The sequence below is a fragment of the Nanorana parkeri genome, unplaced genomic scaffold, assembly GCF_000935625.1.
Source record: "Nanorana parkeri isolate BGI_ZX_2015 unplaced genomic scaffold, ASM93562v1 scaffold1316, whole genome shotgun sequence".
Taxonomy (NCBI): Eukaryota; Metazoa; Chordata; class Amphibia; order Anura; family Dicroglossidae; genus Nanorana; species Nanorana parkeri.
In genome coordinates, this window is record NW_017307584.1 from 60,048 (window position 1) to 68,072 (window position 8,025).

The following is an 8,025-nucleotide window of genomic DNA, read 5'->3' on the forward strand; positions in this document are numbered from 1 at the left end:
CGCCCTCCCCCTGGAGCGCCCCCAGGCGGCCGCCTGACTTGGCTTGCGGTAGCGCCGGGCCTGCCCCCAACAGACGTGTGCGATATGTGATGTCATGCGCCCCGCCTCCAGAATGCGCTGGCGGCCAAATCCAAAATGGCATAAAAATTTATTTCATTTGACGAAACTAATAAAAAAATTTTAGTTTACGTTCATTTTGTCCGAAACAAATGTTTAGTCTTTGCACATGCCTAGTAATATGTGTGCGTGTGTGTGTATGTTTTAATGTATTTATTATTTTACTGTTGGGGGGGGCTTCGGGAAAATATTTAGGGATCTAAACAGACCCCCTGATAAAGAAAAAGAGATTGAGGACACAGAGTCCTCTGCCCATACAGGCGGGGGAGAGCAGCGGGGATCCGAGGAGAAACTGGAACCTGTGCTGCTCCCCTTCTCCGTGCCGAGCCGGGGCTGTGTTGGCCACCTGGCGCCCCTGTTGCCGATAGCGCCCTGTGCTTGCCATGGCGACGGGGGCGAGGGGGCGCAGCCAGGCCGGCCTTGACTGCGCCCCCTCTCAGCTGTGCCTGAGGCGAGTGCCTCACTCGCCCCATGGTAGCTACAGCCCTGGGTACCGTCCGGGTCAAACACACAAAACACGGTATCAAGGCAGAATCACAGACACACAAGGGGACTAGCTGCTAAGGATATGGCAGGCTCGTTTAAATAGGCCAATCCATTAGAGGGAGAAGCATCACTTCCTGTGTGACTGCCGTGCGCACATTTCTGCGCATATGGCCGTTGCTCGCGGATGCGCGCGTTTTCCAGTTACCCGGAAAACGGGACTACGCGCCTGCGCAGAAGTAGTTGTTACCTTACAGGTGCCCTGCTGAATATCAACAAACACAAGCCCAAATGCAGAGAAGCAGGGCAGTGAGAACGCTGGGCCACACGTTGAGACGGAAGGCGCAGAATGTTCTCTTTCTAAAACAAAAAAATTGGGATTTGAGGGGATCAATCATTTTTTAGCGAAGGGAAGGTGGCGAAGGACAAGAAGGAGGGGAGGTGCCCAGAGGTGGGTGGAAAAATTTTATTGTGGGACTGTCCAGGCCATGAGTGGGGACGGCTTTTTGGTTATTGTTCTCAAGACAAAAATCCCTGTGTTAAAAAAACCTGCAACTTATACATAACCAATAAAGTGCCCAGTGATTGTCCCGACACAATACGTCACCTCCCCAATACTTACATTCAATACAATCTCAAAACTGCACGTGCAATGTGTTGTGATCCAGATCACACGTGCAACTCCACAAATCAGTCTCTATAAAACACTCGCACACACACACAAAATGTCTCTTTAAGAGGTTATGTCAGCAATATATAAAGTGCAATTGTTCTCCATTCCAAAAAGGTATTTCTTAAAGGAGAACTAATGCCCATACACTTGCCGATTATATCGGCAGATTTTCTATGGTCAGAGGGAAAAGGTGCAACAGATTCCTCCCATCTACACTTAACTGTGTGGATGGAATAATCTCCACCTGGACCGAGCTTCCATAATCTTGCTGGTCGCCCCACGCTGGCTCTCAAGACACCTGAACAATGCCGGCATCCAATCAGATTCTTCAGGTATTCTGACAGCCAGCGGGGGCCGACTGGCAAGACACTGAAGCTTGGCCCAGCGGGAGATTCCTCCATACACACAGTTTAGCGTAGATGGGGGAATCTGTTGCACTTTTTCCATATGACCATAGAACATCTGCAGATAATTGTAAGGTGTGTGGGCACCTTATGTGTGATATCCTTAGTGTTTCTGTGCAATCAATACACTCACCAGACTCCTCTGACCTCTGTTAATTGGTCAGACTGCACTCAGATTACAATCCATAGCGAGCCGCTCTCCCAGGACAGCTGAGGACGTCCTCCTCTGTAGTCAATATCTCCTTTCACTTCGCTGGGTTTTTGGAAACTGTTGGTCGGTTCAAGTTGTTCCAATTCCAGTCAATTCACCTTATAAATGGCCGATATGACCCTCCTCAGCAACACTTCTCCTTGTAACTCTTTCAGCGCCCCGTGGGAAAAGAATGTAGACGCCACACAGTGTGAAATCCTTAAAACCTTTCACCATAAATTCTTTAAAAACTTACCTTTAAAGGAGAACTATGAGGTCAGTGCTTTCCCTCATAGTTCTCCTTAGGGTAATGGGAGGACACAAACTAGCGTCCTCCCGTCACCCAAAGCTCAGTATATAGGGAGCTACAGCTCGCGGTATACCGAGACGCCGCAGCTGGAGCGGATCCCGACGTAGATGAAGGGATCCGCCCAGCTGCGTGAGTGACAGCTGGCTCCGCCTATCTAGAGGCAGCTGTACCAGCCCCCTCCCCCGTCCGTTCCGCCAGTCAGCGCTGGCGGATCGGAGCGGGGAGGGGGGAATCCAGCCCCTCCCCCTGTCACGTCAGAGAGCCGTGACAGGATCGAGAAGTGAGCGAACGCCGGTATGTGTTCGCTCACTTCCCGATCTACTGAGCCGACCTGTGACAGTCTCATTGTCACAGGTCGGCTAGAACTATGAGGGGAGTGGAAATCCCCCCCCCTCATAGTTCTCCTTGAAGGCTTAATAGCCAGAGGTGTATAATTGCTCCGCCGGCATACAGCTTCTCTCCCAGGGATCAGTGCAGGGCCGGTGCAAGGATTTTTTCCTACACAGGCGAAGGTGCATTTTTGCGCCCCGCCCCCTGCGCGCCCTCAGACAGCTGCTTCAAAAAACTTTTTTAAAAGGTTAGAAAAAAGGAATTTTGGTTTTGGTTTCGGCCTGACATTTTATTTTTCATTTCGGTTTTGAAATTTCCTTTTTGATGCATTTTTTTTTCTTTTTTATCACTTGTATAATATTCAAGTGCTCACATACTGTCCTGACACCAGCCAATTTCTACCAAACCCAGACCTGGAATATTTTGGGAATAACTGTTGAAACAATGATTGGAGGAGGGTTCGGGGAATGTGGGGTTGTGGTTGTGAAGTGCTTTTGTGCACTCTGCTTTGGCATTTTATTAAACTTTCAACGCAGTGCGGCACTTGCGGAAAAGATCACAAACTGCATTATGAAACTCTTTTCCCTCTGGCCGGTTTCTACAAAGTTGAGGTCCTTTATGTTGAGGGCTTTATTTTTGCGCACAGCACCACACGCAGTTTAAAGGAATCTTCAGACACCTTGTTTAAAGGAATATATATATATATAGTTGTCTGTAAATAGCAGCTACCACAAATGCCTGAATCTTTCTTCGTGCTGTATTCACTATCATGACTCGGATCTAATCAGGTTCTGCTTGGTGCCGACCGCGGGAGACAAGAGGGTGAGCGGTGGGATGAGTCATCAGGGTGCCGCTGCTTCCTTATCGCTCTATCACAGGCTGGTGGCGTGTTGATGGCCAAGCTGAGCTGCTGTTGCAGTAGAGGTTTGAAAAGTCGAAGTTTCCTGTCCGGCTGGGATCTCTGGATCACAAGACCGGCTAAACACAATGACATATTCCTTTAACAGCCATTACATATGTTTTTTTTTTTACCTCTGCATTCATCGGCGTTCTAAAACACGGGAGCAATTATCGAACGTTTTTACTGATCTGAACCAAATGACAAATTAAAAAGCAATAAAAAAGGATCAATATCGCTACAACTTTTACTGCAAACACATTTCTAGAATTGATCATATATACAGTATATATATATAAAGAAACTCACACCACCCAAAGCTTACCGTAATATTACAATTTCAACACCCTCTAATATAACGGATAACCCATTGCACAGCTGTGATCAGGTACATGATACAATAAGGCCAAAATATTTTACATCAGACAAGACAGTATATTCACTAAGGAAGTCCAGGTAATGAGAATAAACACCAGATCTTGAGTCTTCAGGGCTTCCAGCAACCTGCAAATGCCAAAACAGAATATTATTATTATTTTATCAGTATTATTTTATCTTTATATTATTTTTTATGGTGACCGGGACACACACAAAAGGACAAAAAGTAGCGTGCAAAAAAACATGGTGCCTGGGGTGAAAACACAGCAAGTAGGTGTCTGTGCGTTAAGGGGGCCGCACTAGAGGCGCAGGTTCTAAGAAGGGCCGGGTGTTGGACGGAGCCTCTAATGGTGAGGACGATTGGCTGCTGGACGCCTTCCAGGTTTGCGGCCCCCTAGCCGGCCCACACACAGACATGAAGGTTAGTTGCAGCACCGAGGTGCTGGATGCAACAGCGGGCAGGGTTGGAGCCTAGGCACGGACACACAAGTAGGCGCGGGTGCAAGGACTCGCTTGATGATCAATCCAATGCAGGACGTACCGCATCTCGCTGTGAGGAAGAGGGAATCCAGACACACGGGTAACAAGGGTAGGCGGTAGCAACCGCAGGGATTGCAGAGGCAAGAGATGAACAGGAAGTCCGGCTGGGGTGTAAAGACGCGTCGCTGGAACGGCAACGGAACAAGTGAGCTGGACTTTTAATGGAGAGGTTCAGAGTGGATTGGCAGGAAGCCGAGCAGCTCAGACAGGAGGTAAAACCCGGGGGCCTGATCATCGCGCAGGGAAGTGCGACAGTATATGTTATTATTTTATTTATATTTATCCCACTGCTCAAACATTGCACATTACGTGTTGCATCCCCCCGAAGACACTTGTGGCATTTAAAGGGTTTGGGTTATCTGAAGGGACTGCGCAGAACATTTAGCCATCAAACCACCGTAGCCCAACAAGACATTTATCTCACTGATCTAAGGAGACTCATGACTAGGGATGCGCCGATACCGGTGCCGATACCGGTGCCGATACTCGCCATTTTCATGAGAACTTCCGGGGGTTGCAGCTGGGACCGGGCTCCACCACTCGCTTATGACTTCTTTTTAAAGGAGAACTATGGGGAGGGGGAGGGGCTTGTCACTCCCCTCATAGTCCTAGCCGACCTGTGACGATGAGACTGTCATGAGTGAGAGAACACATACCGGCGCTCGCACACTTCTCGATCCTGTCACGGCTCTCTGCCATGACAGGGGAGGGGCTGGACTCCCCCCTCTCAGCTCCGATCCCCCAGTGCTGACAGGCGGAACGGACGGGGGAGGGGGGCGGGTACAGCTGGCTCTGCCTCTAGATAGGCGGAGCCAGCCGTCACTCACGCAGCTGGGCGGATCCAGAGAACTATGGGGGAAAAGCTCTAACCCCCGTAGTTCTCCTTTAAGGGCTTCTGTGCCCACTTTTATTGAATCCAACTCAAAAGTCCACACAGGTTTTCCCTCGCAGGGGTGGAGCACAGAGACCTCCTCTGTCTCCCAGGTGGAACCAATGGCGGAACTGCCAGGGTCGCAGCGGTCGCCATTGCGACCGGGCCCTGGCGTTCGGCCACTTGGGGGGGGGGCCAGCGAGGAAGAAGAGGCCCCCCGCCCCCCTCCAGAGAGTTGCCGCTACATCCCTGCACAGCCACCCGTAGCATGTACGGGCAGCTGTGTGCGGCAGGGATGCATTGCCGTCCGCACGAGACCGGCACAGTTCCTTGCGGCCTCGGCTCGCCTGGTTCCGGGCGCAGAGGGGGGGGGGGGGCCTCCCTCATGGATTTTTGCATCGGGGCCCTGGGGTCACTAGTGACGCCACTGGGTGGAACCTTGAACCTGACCCAGCATCCTCCTCATAAAAGGTGTTTTGCACAGGCGCGCCATCATTCGGTGCCAGTCACCACTAAAGCCCGGGCTCAGGAATGGAGATTTCTTCCCTCCCAGTTCTCTTAGAAATCTCCCGGCTCCAGGATCCCAACTCTAATCCAGAAAACCCGGAACGAGTTGTAAAACCAGCTCTTTCCTGGTACCGGTACTTTCCTGGAGCCCGCTCAGCCCCTCTGGCTGGGAGTCCTGGGTGACCCTTTCTCCACTCTACATAGTGGCATTGCCAGGCGCTGCCACACTAGCCTTGGAGCTCAAAAAGTACCGCTACTTGTACCGGGTACAGTACTCGGTGTCAGTGCATCCCTGCTCATGACCCCATAGAACGGGCCTTCGAAATTCTAGGAGGGTGACGACATTGAGACTGATAGAGCTGGTGGGGGTGGTGTAGGTCAGTCCACTTCTCCCCTATGCAAGCACCAGGTGGACCAGCACCAGGACTTACCTGTCCTTAGCAAGATCAACATGATCACGAGAGTCAACAACAGGAGATTTAGGAAGATCAGAAGGCGCATCCATAGGATTAACCAGTGCGACGTCGGTTCTGCGGAGACACGCGGAAAACAGTAACCCTCCAAAACACTGATCCTCAGACCCACATTCACAACGCTAATTGGGCTATTACTTTTTGGAACAACCGGAGGAGACTAGATCGGGAGGCGTGTCATCAGACACTGTGGATAGTTGACCGATCTGCTACCAATAAACTGACTCGTAGGCCATTTCTTGGCCAATTTACAGTGGTGATATATATCTCCCATCCAGGACCCAGCCCTGCCGTCCTCTACAATAGATATTCTATGTTTACCTACGTTCAGCCAGGGGGGGTATCTCTAGACTCCTTTTCATATGTTTGCCAAAAAAATAATTGGATGTTTATAGAGCCCAATAGCTAAAGCTCAAATTTTACACTCAATGACTCAGAGGACTACCACATTCTCCTCCCTCCATCTTTTCGGCCATAGTAAGCTGTAAGTAGAGACAGTTTATGTGTACCTACATTCAGCCATGGGTGGTACCTCTAGACTCCTTTTCATATGTTTACCCCCAAAAAAATGGCTGTTTACAGAGCCCAATAGCTAAAGCTCAAATTTTACACTCAATGACTCAGAGAACTACCACATCTTCTTCCCTCCATATTTGTAGCCGCAGTAAGCTGTAAGTAGAGACAGTTTATGTGTACCTACGTTCAGCCAGGGGGGGTAACTCTAGACTCCTTTTCATATGTTTACCCCCCCCAAAAAAATGGCTGTTTACAGAGCCCAATAGCTAAAGCTCAAATTTTACACTCAATGACTCAGAGGACTACCACATTCTCCTCCCTCCATCTTTTCAGCCATAGTAAGCTGTAATTAGAGACAAAGTGTCTCTGTGGAGTACCCGTACAGAGGCGTCATGGACGCACAGAATTGTTTGACGACACTTCACGCTAAGCTTGGAAGATACAAAAATTAAATTCCAATTTAAAAACTTGTAAAATTAGAAATTGGGATACAATTGACCTAAAATAAATATCATTTTCTGAACATACCGATTCTGAGATCGGGGTTCCTCACCTGTCAGCGTGAAGGAGAACTCTCTGCTGTGTAGAACTCTGGTCATGCTGTCGTTGGCTCTACATTGATAAGATCCGAGACCGGTGCGGTTATAGATGGTGACGCTGAACGTGGCTCCGCCCACCTCTGACGCGGTCGCCTCTCCTCTGGGTGCCATGTTGTGGAATAGCGTGTAAGTGACGGGGAGCGATCCACCTCTGCACAGGCAGCGGATGGTCTCCGTTTGTCCGATGGCGACGTCGGGGGATCCGGGGACCAGTTCGAGGTTTGGTAACATAACCATGGCTTAAAAAAAATACAATAAATCCAGCGACGGGTTTTACATTCACAATCTCGGCATTTCACGCACAAAAAGGGCTTTTTCTTTTTCATCTGAATTAAAAATTGAGCATTTTATGGGATTGTGCGTTTTATTTGCTGCTGGAAATACATCTCAGTATGTTTACACGACAGTTGTTAAAGGAGAACTATGAGGGGGGGAGGGGGGGTGCTTTTCACTCACCTCATAGTTCGGGGCGACGTGTGGCAATGAGACTGTCACAGGTCGGCTCAGTAGATCGGGAAGTGAGAGAACACATACCGGCGCTCGCACACTTCTCGATCCTGTCACGGCTCTCTGCTGTGACAGGGGAGGGGCTGGATTCCCCCCTCTCTGATCCCCCAGCGCTGACTGGCGGAACGGACGGGGGAGGGGGCGGGTACAGCTGGCTCTGCCTCTAGATAGGCAGAGCCAGCTGTCACTCACGCAGCTGGGCGGATCCAGACATAATTGTCGGGATCCG